This window comes from Vipera berus, assembly GCF_964194415.1.
Source record: "Vipera berus genome assembly, chromosome: 3".
Taxonomy (NCBI): domain Eukaryota; kingdom Metazoa; phylum Chordata; class Lepidosauria; order Squamata; family Viperidae; genus Vipera; species Vipera berus.
In genome coordinates, this window is record NC_138204.1 from 122938575 (window position 1) to 122950710 (window position 12136).

The following is a 12136-nucleotide window of genomic DNA, read 5'->3' on the forward strand; positions in this document are numbered from 1 at the left end:
TTTTTGTCCACTGCTACAGATTTATTTCATGAAAGATTGTTTAATATGCTCCTATGAAATCTTAGGATTCTTGTAACATATTACTTTTACCATCCATCATGTTTTCTTCATTCTGTTTTTAATTAAATAAATAATTACGGTCGCTTAGTATATTTCTGTTTTAGCATCCAGAAATTTTTTAAAAAGCATTCATCATTATCGCTTCCTCTTGGTTGTATAATAGATTGCATATAGAAATCCATTTCACATCATCCATATGATCAGGATGGATTGCTCCCATTGTCAACACAATACAATTTATTGGTGAGACTTCTGCTGCTTGGCCCTGACCAGCTCTAAATGATCCCCTTGGAATTTTCTGTAACTCCCTACTCCCTCAAAACACAGACAAACGATTTTCAAAACAAAATGGAACAGAATAAATGGAGAGCATGGAATGTCACATACATAACAATACTTTGGAGATAAAAATAATGTGTGGTCTTGCAGCGTGTGGGTGCTAAAAAATCTGGGCAGTGCATAGTGACATGTGCATATTGCTAACATAAAATTCTTCATTTTGCACCACTCTCTTTATGGAATGTGAATAACACCAGTCTAAATTTGTATCTTTGTATTAATGGAACACATGTTCATCTCTGCAACTATCTGTTCAACTCAATAACAATAACACTTGGAGAGCAGAATAACATTTAAAGACAAATGTTAAATTGAGAGTTTACCCTAATTCTAACAACAAGTAGAAGAAGGCTGGTGGGTATTGCCTATTCTCTCCTCTCAGCAGTTCCCAGCATGACATATCCCACTAGCCCACCTTCTCTCCATCTTCTCAGTGCCTTCATCTGCCTCCCACTGCTCAGTTGCCATTGCCAATGCCCTTACGCAACATACTGTGTCATCCCAGTACTTTTCCTCCTTTGCACTCAGGTCCCAAAACTACCTATGGCCCTGGCGGTCAACCTGATCTTTTCAACAGTTTCCCTTCACTCTCAGCCACATAGCATGTTCCAACTCCTTTATTTTAAAGTTAAGCCATGAAATAATCTTCCCAACTAAGCTGTGAACAGTTTTATTTCATTTATCCATTCAGTTTTTGATTTAGTACCGACTTCCCTAGAAGAGAAGATTGAGTTAGTTTCCCTTTAAACCTTTCACCTAAAAAGAAGTAAAAACAGCTGGTTTTTCTCTATGTAAATTTGTTAGCAACCTATAATAAAAACATTTTAGCCAGTAGTACTTCTTGCTCTGGCTTCATTATTAATAATTAGGAACAATAAAAAATATTAATGCATTTTTGAGGTTCATGTCGGAGATGATATCCATTTACTTTATGTGAGAATGTAATATTTTTTAAAAATATAATTAGTTCAGGCTTTTCCATCATAAAAGTGAAAATATTTCAGTTTTGCAAATAGCAACTCTGCTCCAAATTAAGTGACATGTTTATTTTCTTTTTTATATGTAAAATAAGTAGAATCATAACATTTTCATTTTAAAACGTGTTTCTTTTGCTTTAGGTTTAAAATACATTGTACGTTGCAACTTGATCTTATCTCATTTTAGGCATTGATGTTTTGCAAGAATAGTGTAAACTGCTTTGTTTTGTATAACCTTGATAAAATAATTTTTCCAGATCAAACTGGATTCAATAAAATCTGCCTACCGGCATCTAAGATACTATCCCCCTTGATCTGTTTTCCAGTACCTGCCCTCTTCTTACTGTTGTTCAAGGATGTGATAGCTGATGGTATCAAAGGCTGCTGAGATGTGCAAAGGAACTACTAGGGCCACACATCCCGTGGGGATCCCAATTTATAGATCTTTCACCAACATAATCTATCTCTATCTCATTTCCCAGCTATATTGCAATAGGTCCAGATAAATTGAATTCTGGAGTTAATGATGAACTGAATAAGTGTTATCTAAGTTATCTAGAGCCTTGGTGGAGCAGTGGGCTAATGCCTGCTTAAGAAACACCAGCTGCCTGCAATTAGTGCAGGTTCGCATCCCACCAGGCTCAAGGTTGACTCAGCCTTCCATCCTTCCGAGGTAGGTAAAATGAGGACCCAGATTGTTGGGGGCAATTAAGCTGACTTTGTAATAATGCCGCTTGGGGTGTGTGTGAAAGCCCTAATAAGCAGGCATATACATAGAATGAAGGCTACTGCTAAGCTTGTAAGCCGCCCTGAGTCTTCGGAGAAGGGCGGGATATAAATGGAATTAAAATAAATAAAAAATAAATAAATAAGTAAATTAAAATTAAACTTAGTGCTATTATGCCAGTACAAATTTAGGAGTGGGGGGAAAAAATAAGAATGTTTATGAGGCCTAAAGCAATTTCCCCTCAATTCATTTAATTCTATCTGCAACAATCGCTTATCAGCAGCCCAGAAGTGTCACACCCTGAAGCCAGACCTGAGGACAATCCTTGTCTTAACCACAGGATCCTTGATAATAAGGAGTTTCAAATGGTTTCCCCTTCTTGGATCATAATTATATATAACTAAAGACGGTGCTGTAATGATTATGACAACTCATATGATGTTTCATATTAATTGGTGGATAAAAAGAAATCCTGTGACCCCTAACCTTAGATAAGGAGAAGGAAAAGATGCAAAGCCTCCCTGCTTGCATTCATGTCATTTGTTTCAGTGATCTGGTTGCCCTTAAATGAGTAAGGAACAAACATTTGGATTGTCAGGTTGGGATTACACAATGTCAGGTTGGGATTACACATTGTAGCCTCAGCTCTACAAGATTTGAAATCATTATATCCATCGTACAGGAAGGATGATCTGGAATGGGAATGGAATGGAGAACAGAACAGAACAGAACAGAATAGAATTCTGGCGTGGGAAGACAGCTGAATTGGTGAATTATTTTTTAAAAAAATTGATTGATTTCTTTAAAAAAAATAGAGAAAAACCAAAGGAAAAAAAGAGGCAATCCCATTATATTATCAGATTTTCTTCCTTGAAGTCTAGACTTAAAATAGTTAATCCAGAGAACAAGAATCTAAGAGCTCTGAATAATAGTATTTGTTAGAAAGAAGTTTATTGCTACAATATATCCCAGATATGTGGAATATGTAAGAAATTTAAGGCAACAAAACTATTGTTCGTTTTCCGCCACCTTTTTGTTTAAAAGGATAGAATCTTGACTATAGGTAGTACCTCTTGTTTTGATCGCTGTCATTCCTATCAGCATAAGTGTAACCTGGTAAGCATCTACTCAATTCATGCTTATAGATAAGTGGAGCTCACTCTCTCTCCAACTGCTTGCCTCACCATGTATCTCCTCCCCCACAGCCTGTTATCAGAAAAGGACTGGGATATTATATTAGGGGAAATCTAGGCATGAAAGCGTATCATTCTTCTCTATAAATGCCCCTTTTTCTGATTATATTTTAATGAGATAACTAGACAAGCAATAAATGTGCTGATGTGTCATTCTAGTTTGGTCTTAACTGGGAAGCTTGAACTAGCCCAGATATTTCCCCTACCTTGTACCACCTCACAAATTACTTACAGAAGTCCCCTCTTTTTCAAAAACACCTCGCTACATAATAGAATAACATGGGTAGAAATGCTGTTCTAGGAACAGATCACAAATCCTGTGGGTCAGTGTTTCTCAATGTCAACAACTTTATTATGTGTGAACTGCAACTCCCTGGATTCCCCAATGCTGGCTGTGAAATTCTGGGAGCTGCAGTCCATGCATTGTAAAGTTGTGGAGGCTAAGAAATAGTAATAGCAATAGCACTTAGATTTAGTGTATATACCACTTCACAGTGCTTTACAGCCCTCTCTAAAAGGTTTACAGAGTCAAAATATTGGCCCCAACAATCTGGGTCCTCATTTTACCAACCTCGGAAGGATGGAAGGCTGAGTCAACCTTGAGCCAGTGAGAATCGAACTGTCAAACTGCTGGCAGCCAGCAGTCAGCAGAAGTAGCCTGCAGTACTGCATCCTAACCACTGCACCACAAATACTGCTCTAAGTCATATATCTTTATTATTTTGTCAGGTATAATCTCTGATAAAGACTGGAATGAGCAAGTAGGTAATACTTTTCGAGTTTGAGAAAGGGTGAAGCAGTAGGGATTCACAATTGTGTAACTGTGAGATAGAACAAAGAAATTGAAAATAAAAATAGCAGTCTTCCACAGGTGCCTACGATACAATAACAAGAAAAAGGCATACGTTTTTCATATAAAAGCAATCACTAAAGATGTACGCATAAACAGTCTCAGGAATTAGAGCAGAATTAGACACAATTCCCCAAGAAACTCTTTTTTCCAATTCATACTAAAAGGAAATGTGAACTAAAATACTTTGATACACTTCCATTTTAGGTAATTCTGTTGGAGTTAAAGCCCTACAATCATACATCAAAGACATTAAAACTACTTTTCTTTCTCTGAAACATTGTGGGTGTTACCAAATACTTTTTTTTAATCAAATAACAGTGTGATATTGAGCAATAATTGTATCTTCTACTTGGCCAGTCAAACTTTCTATCACAAATTACACAGCTCTAACATTTATATTATACCTCCTCCATTATAGAAGTGTCACATTTGTGTAATTGCTTTGGACTGAATATTAAATGAAAAACCAAACATATTATTTCATAGGAGTGTAGCTAAAAGGGGGAAATAACCTATTTTTGAAGGATAATATATGTAGCATAAAATCAAATCTTGAGGTGGTGCAAAGTTGGAACCATTTAAGACTGAAGGTATGAGGTGCAATTTATGAATGTATCCCTGTCTATCCATTTCTGTGACTGTTTTCTTCCTTTTTCCCCTGGAGAGCGTGGCCCATTTTATCCCTTCACTCTTATTTCATGTTATAGTCTTTTTAGATAAGACATATGCCTAACAGACTTAGATTTCCCTCATTTGCTTTCTAATGTGGATTAATGCAGTCAATAGCATATTGGCATCATACTAGAGTTGTACAGCACTTCAGATTTTATTCTAAATATATTCTTTCAAGCATATGAACACAGCACGTAGCTGCAACTCTTTAAAACAATTATATCTTCCCCAAGATTATGTAGCTCAGTGGGTTAGGACGCTGAGCTTGTCGATCAGAAGGTCGGCAGTTTGGCGGGTCGAATCCCGAGTGCCGCATAACAGAGTGAGCGCCTGTTACTCATCCCAGCTTCTGCCAACCTAGCAGTTCGAAAGCACGTAAAAATGCAAGTAGAAAAATAGGGACCACTACGGTGGGAAGGTAACAGCGTTCCGTGTGCCTTTGGCGTCTAGTCATGCCGGCCACGTGACCACGGAGACGTCCTTGGACAAGCGCTGGCTCTTCGGCTTTGAAACGGAGATGAGCACCGGCCCCTAGAGTCGGAAACGACTAGCACGCATGTGCGGGGGAACCTTTACCTTTTAGGGGGGAAAAGTGCTTTAAAGAATTATAAGTAGATGTTGTGTTCATGTCCTCACATTTCCATAGCATATGATAATCCTTTTTATTTACCGACTGGGTTTAATGGTGGAGGACAGTGGAAGAACCATCGAGGAAGAGCTAGAGAAGAGCCGTCTGTGATTGATCCCGTAGAAAAATAGAAGTGTAAGGCACCCCAGTGAATAAAAGGTGATGCCTCTTTCTCTCCTCTCCTCTCTTCCTGAATATTGTACTCCCTTGTTTGTACATATTATAGTAACTATAATGTCTTTCCACTGATGCTGTTAAGATTTTGGTACTTTGCTTGCATCTTTGTTTTCTTCTATTGATCTTCCTTTGTATCTTCAAATTGTAATGTCTCACACTGAAAGTGCATGTTTAGGGTGTAGCTTTAGATTGTACAACAAAATATGCAGAGCAAATGGAATTAATCTGTTTGTTTCTGTCATTCTACTAAGAGATCATAGATTGAGTTGTTGGTAGAAAAGAATAATTCTGTTCTGTATTTTCATAACATTAAGTTTCCAAAGACGAAAGGTGATATTTCCAAAGTGGAGTTTGCACTCAGTGTATATAAATTAATCTTGTCTATATAATTTACACCCAGTTTGCCATACAAAATAAGGTATGTTATTCCCACCTGTTGAAATAAGTCATAGTACCCCGGCTACTGATAATCCATCTGGATGACTGCAGTTTTATGAATATTTAAATGTTCTTAAAACTGAAGATCCTGTACTGAACAATATTTAAAACAAATCAGTTGTGTGTACAAGTAGTTGGGCACATTTTGTCCTTATTTTTTTAAAATTGAGAAACAGATTTATATTCAGGTTTATACCTTGAACTTTATATCCTCACCCCATGGTAGCTGGCTGCCATTTGAATTAAAAAAAATAGTTTTGGCTGCTGTTGAACTAATAATTGCTGTCAGCAATTGAAAAGCCTAAAAATGGCAATGGCTAGTTTTTCATATTTTTATCAGGCAGTAAACTGGTAATCTATCAGCCCATTGTGTCTATAATGTATCAGATCTAATTGGGTATAGCTTACCTTTGTAATTTTTATAGTATTTTCTCATTAGTAGTATTACTGAATCTAAACTCTTTCTTTGAATACAGTATAGGATTTAATTTTTTGTGCTGGTGCTTATACAATTATCCATATATTTATTGTATTTATTTTTCATTGAAAATACAAATTTTGTATCAGGGAAGCAATCTTTATTCCAGAAGGACGTAGAAACTGAAACTGAAAATTGACTAATATGTGTTTATTCTGTAAGAACACCACTCCAAATGAGCCATCTGCTTTTGTGCTTTTCTATAACAAAACTTCAATTGAATCAGCTTAAATATGAGGGGTGTCATCTACTGAGAGGTTCTCTTGCACAAACATCACTGATGTAAATGAGCAATATGCAAGAAATTAAACAATGACTTTTATAGGTGGTTATGCCTATTAACATTTCTGAGCTGGTCTAAATCTATTAAATTGTCATATTTACTCTCATACATTAAATAATGTATATATACATTTAGCCTATAACTGGCACATCTCTCCTTGGTGCACACTGATTGTACTTTTGTTCTTTTTTTTTATCAGCAGCACAAGGTAATAATGGCTCAGGTTTTGCTAGTACATTTGTGTGTGCATGCATATGTTTATACCAGGCACCAAATGGTCACCTGTCTTTAAGCCTACAGCTTTTTCCTGTGATCCTTGGTGTTTCAATAAAGATAGAAAAATACATGAAACCAACTCATGTTTTGGGCTAATTATTTTTCTATGGGTTTTTTAATTTATCACTAAAATAAGACGAAACTCTTACAAGCTGTTCTCAAGAACTGTATTTCAAACAGAAATGGTATAAGGTTTCCTGCCTGAGCAGGGGGTTGGACTAGATGACCTCCAAGGTCCCTTCCAACTTTATTATTATTATTATTATTATTATTATTATTATTATTATTATTATTATTATTATTATTATTATTATTATTATTATTATTATTATTATTATTATTATTATTATTATTATTATTATGGAAATGTGTTTTCTTTGGTACAGATGAATATCTTTTCCTTTTCTTTGTATGCACAAACTAATATATCATCACTTTCCAACTTACATTGCAGTTTCTAAACTGGAAATAGAAACAAGCTCTGGGCCTAGGAAAACTCCTCATTCTCCAAACTTACCAATGAAAGCAGGCAATATTGGCAATGGGAGATTTCAGCCACTCTGACATCTAACATTGCCAAGAGCTGGGAGGTCACAAATTCCTGTCCGCTCTAGATGATAATTTTACTTGCAAGAAAGTAAAACGATTTTTGGATATCTCAGAAATGTAAAGAAAGATAAAGTGATTGCGGAACTACTAACTAATATTTGTGAACTTTTGGAGAATTAACAAAGTCCCAGAGTAGTAGGTGTAACTCTTTCTCCCACCCACTCACTCCCTTTCCTCTTTTACCCCTTTGGATGTTGAGGAAAATATAAAGTTCTGGTTCTTGCTCTTCTGGCAGCCTCAGCCATTGTTAACTGATGGTGTTGTAGTGTGTCTCTCCAACTTCTTCTGGGTCTGCCTCGTGTTTTTTGAGCTACTCTTCTTTTCGTGTATGCCTTGTACATTATGGAATCCCACAACATCCTCTTCAGGTAAGCAAACCAGTTTGTAGTTTAAGATTGGTTCTATGCCTATTCTTTCTCTTGGTCTCATTTCTGAATTTCTCTCTTCAAACATCTCATTTCTGTGGTGACTTTCATTTATGTTTTATTGAAAGTGTCCATGTTTGGCACTGGTAACATAGGGTGGGGATGAAGATGCTTCTTTGTATGAGATGCTTCTTTGTGCTGATTGGTACTGCCTTATGTTGTAGGAGTGGAGCAAGCTGCCCCAAGTCTACATTACCAAAGTATTTGTCCCAGTTTGCAATTTCCTGTCAGGGCCTGCTTGAAATACTATGTTGACTTCAAGGCACCCCAAGCTAGAAAGGGCATTGACAAAGTGGAGCAAGTCAGAAGAGGGCTACCATGACGACAAGGGAACTGGAAATAAAATCTAATAAGGAATGGCAAAATATTTTGCCTGTAGAGTAGTATAATAGCAATCTTGAGATATTTACTGTAATATAAAGGATTGTCAGGTACTGTACAGGAGGAATTGGATTTATTCTTTGTTGCCTTGGAGGGCAGGACCAGAATCAACTGTTAAGAGAAATGTCCTAATGATAAGAGGTATCAAATCAATGGAAAGATTACCTCATAAGATGGTAGATAACCAACTTTCTGAATGGCTTTACCAGATCCTACACTAAGCATTTATTTACAAGTGGACTAGATGGTCTTAGAGGACCCTTCCAATTCTGTGATAGTATGTATAGGCAACCAAGTTACTCTGAAGTGAATGGAAAAGTTTGCATATGAATATATCTGCTGAAAAAGAACTGTTTAACCTCGAATGCCAACAATTTATGTACTCCACTGAGATTATGCACTCCACTGACATTTCTTGCCTAGAATTTATTGGAACTAATGTGAGATATGCCTGTTGTTGCATACTTCTCATTCTTTTGAGGGGGGACTTGCACACCATTTAATGGCTTTATCATTTGTACATGTAATAAATTATTTTGCTTTCTTTTTGAGAGTGCATAACTTCATCTTAGACATTACAACAAATGTGTAGGGATTGGTAAGTATTAATGCAGCGAAAACAGCAGTGTACACAGCCAAATGACAGCCTGGCCTTGGTTAGATTTAGCCTTCATATACTCATTACCCTGTGAAGACAACATCCCGAATCTTTGGCTAAAATTAAATGAGGTTTGTGTTTGAAAATCTAAACATGTAAAGCAATATGAATTCATTAGTAGAAGCAAACACATAGCTCACTAACAATCTAGCCCAGTCTATCCCAGCCTGGTGTTCTCCAGATATGTCAGATTACAGTTCCCAAAATGCTGTTAATATGTTGAAGCTTGGGACAAAAAAACCAAGAAATCAGAAGAAGCGCCATTCTTCCATCTCAAATAGTTTGCAAGTCAAATCTACCACTAGTGATCAAAGGAGATGGGTGAAAAATACGTTCTTGGTGAATCTACAAGAGTTCATTTAGTGACTGTTCAAAGTTACACCAGTGAATGCTGATGACACTACTTTTATTACATGATTATATTAACAGAATCTTCCAGGTTAGAATGCATCTTTCCACTCCCTCTTTTTATCTTCCAAGAGAATTGGGGAAAATTAGGACTGAGATACTTTCTCAAATTACATTTCTGTCTTGGATTCAAATATTTATTTATTTATTTAATAATATTTCTATACCGCCCTTCTCCCGAAGGACTCAGGGCGGTGAACAGGGCAAGAATAAAAATACAGAATTACAAAAATTAAAAAAGGATTAAATACATGCCCACTAAAAACAGTCAATACAATATTAAAACCCCAATAAAACAACAGTAAAAAACCCCACCAATCCCCCATCAGGCCAAATATGTCTGACTGTTCTTCCTTTTCCTTAAAGATAATCCTATAACCCAGGGGTCTTCAAAGCGTGCCTGGCTGAGGAATTCTGGGTGTTGAAGTCCACAAGTCATAAAAGGGCCAAGTTTGAAGACCCCTGCTATAACTCATTGCAGAGATTGACATCCCTTAACCCTAGGTGTAATTGTATTTGCAGGTGGTAGTGAGCACATTAGCATAATTATACCAACCATAACCCTTCCTGAGCCAATCAGGCTTTGTGACAGTTCCCCATGCCTTGGTTACGACCTGTCTCAACTATTGCAATAGTTTTCATTTGGGGATACTCTAGAGAAAGAATCAGTAAATTGCAGTTGACACAAAATGTGGTATTGATGTGATAGGTGAAAGATCTGCATAGGTTACAAATTACCTCTTGAGCGTAATTTCATATTGACCATTCAAGTCCTCAACAGCTTGGGGAACTGATTATCAATGAGACTGCCTCTATCTAGCCATGAATTTGCCCAGGCATTTAGATTAGTGGGAAAGCTTCTTCTGAAGATGCCTCGGCTGCCAAAAACTTGAACTCTTGATTACACAAAAAAAGCTTGTGTGGCTCCTCGGCTACAGAATGCACTCAACTAGATGTGTTTAGCTTCAATCTGCACAATATTTAGGAAGATGGTCAAAACACATCTCTTTCATAAACTTTTAACTGTTAATTATTAAGTGTTAATTAATTAATGTTAATTATAGTGACTGGTTTTATCTGTAGTCTCAGTTGTAATAATTTTGGTTTGTACTTGGTCTCTTTTTATTGTTGTAAGCCATTTTAAGTGTCAGAATAAGCAAAAAAGGTGGAGTTTAAATTCAATCAGTAAAATGAAATTCAATCCTCTTTGAAGGAGATTAGAGGGCTATACAGTTCTTCCCTCTTTATTAAATTAACTTTTATAATATTAAAAAAATGAACCTGTTTGGGAGCATTTTTCCCCCAAGGGGGAGGAGAGAGAAGGAGAGAAATTTTTTAAAAAACCCTTTCCTTGTTTTGAAACATACAAAATAGAGGACAATGTACAGGAAAATAACTTGGTTTCTTCATTTTTTTCATGTGTTACTGGCAAAATTTACTTTATTAGCATTTGTTAAAATTTTCAGCGCTTTCTGGAGGAAAGAAAGGTAGAATACATTTGTACATGAAAGCATATAAATGCATTCTTAAAACCCTGTTAAGCAGGTTAGCCTGAGAATGAATGACTAGCCACCTTTTGGCTGAACATGAATTTGAAGAATAGCGTCCTGATTTGATTGAATTAAATGTCCAAGTGCTTTGGCTGTTTGTGACTTAATACATTGTTTGAATGCAATAATTTTGGTTTATAAATTACGGATTATGACTCAACATGCTTTATCAACTCAGTCACTGTAACACATTTTTGTATAAAACAAATCATGGTTAAAATAGAATGTAACCTAACACAATGAGTTAACTCATTAAGAAAATTCTGCTCACAACTCTTTGTTGCAAAGATAAACAAGTTCTCCTGTTTGGATCAGTTACCACAATTAATAATGTTTTTCAGAAGGGTGAATCTTCCCACTTTATTTCTAGCTACACAACCTGGAACAAAATTAGTATTCAGAGGAAAATGAAGCACTTCACTCTACAATGCAAAGCTGTCTCTGCTAGGCAACCAATTTATTAGAGGAAAGGAAAATGTTCTCAAATACAGAATATGTATAAATCTTTGACAAACAAATGTGGCTTATTTAGAACTACAGTATCTGCTATGCTCTCTTTGGAAAAGCAAGCCATTTTGTGGAGCAGAAACTCAGGTATCAAGATAATAAAAGAGAACACAGCTCAAAGGAAATTATTCCAATTGGCAGATCCATACATTTTCAGAGTGTTAGCATTTGTAGAAACTAAGACTGGTCATAGAATTCAATTTTTGAATGATCTTTTCTTAAAATATGTTAGTATTTTTATGGCTATTAATGTTTTTGAAAGTGGTAGGAATACCACCAGTAAAAAAACCACCTCATAGATTGTTGACTAAAACATGATTTTTAAAATCAATTTGCATGCTGCTTCAAATACTATAGGCAACATCTGCTAAGGTTTACTAAGTATCACATGGTGAAATTTCACTTCTTTACTCATTGCTAATAAAAAATCATTGGAAGTTATGAATTTACATTTACAGAATGGAGCTATCAGTAGCAATTTTTCTCACAAATTCTCT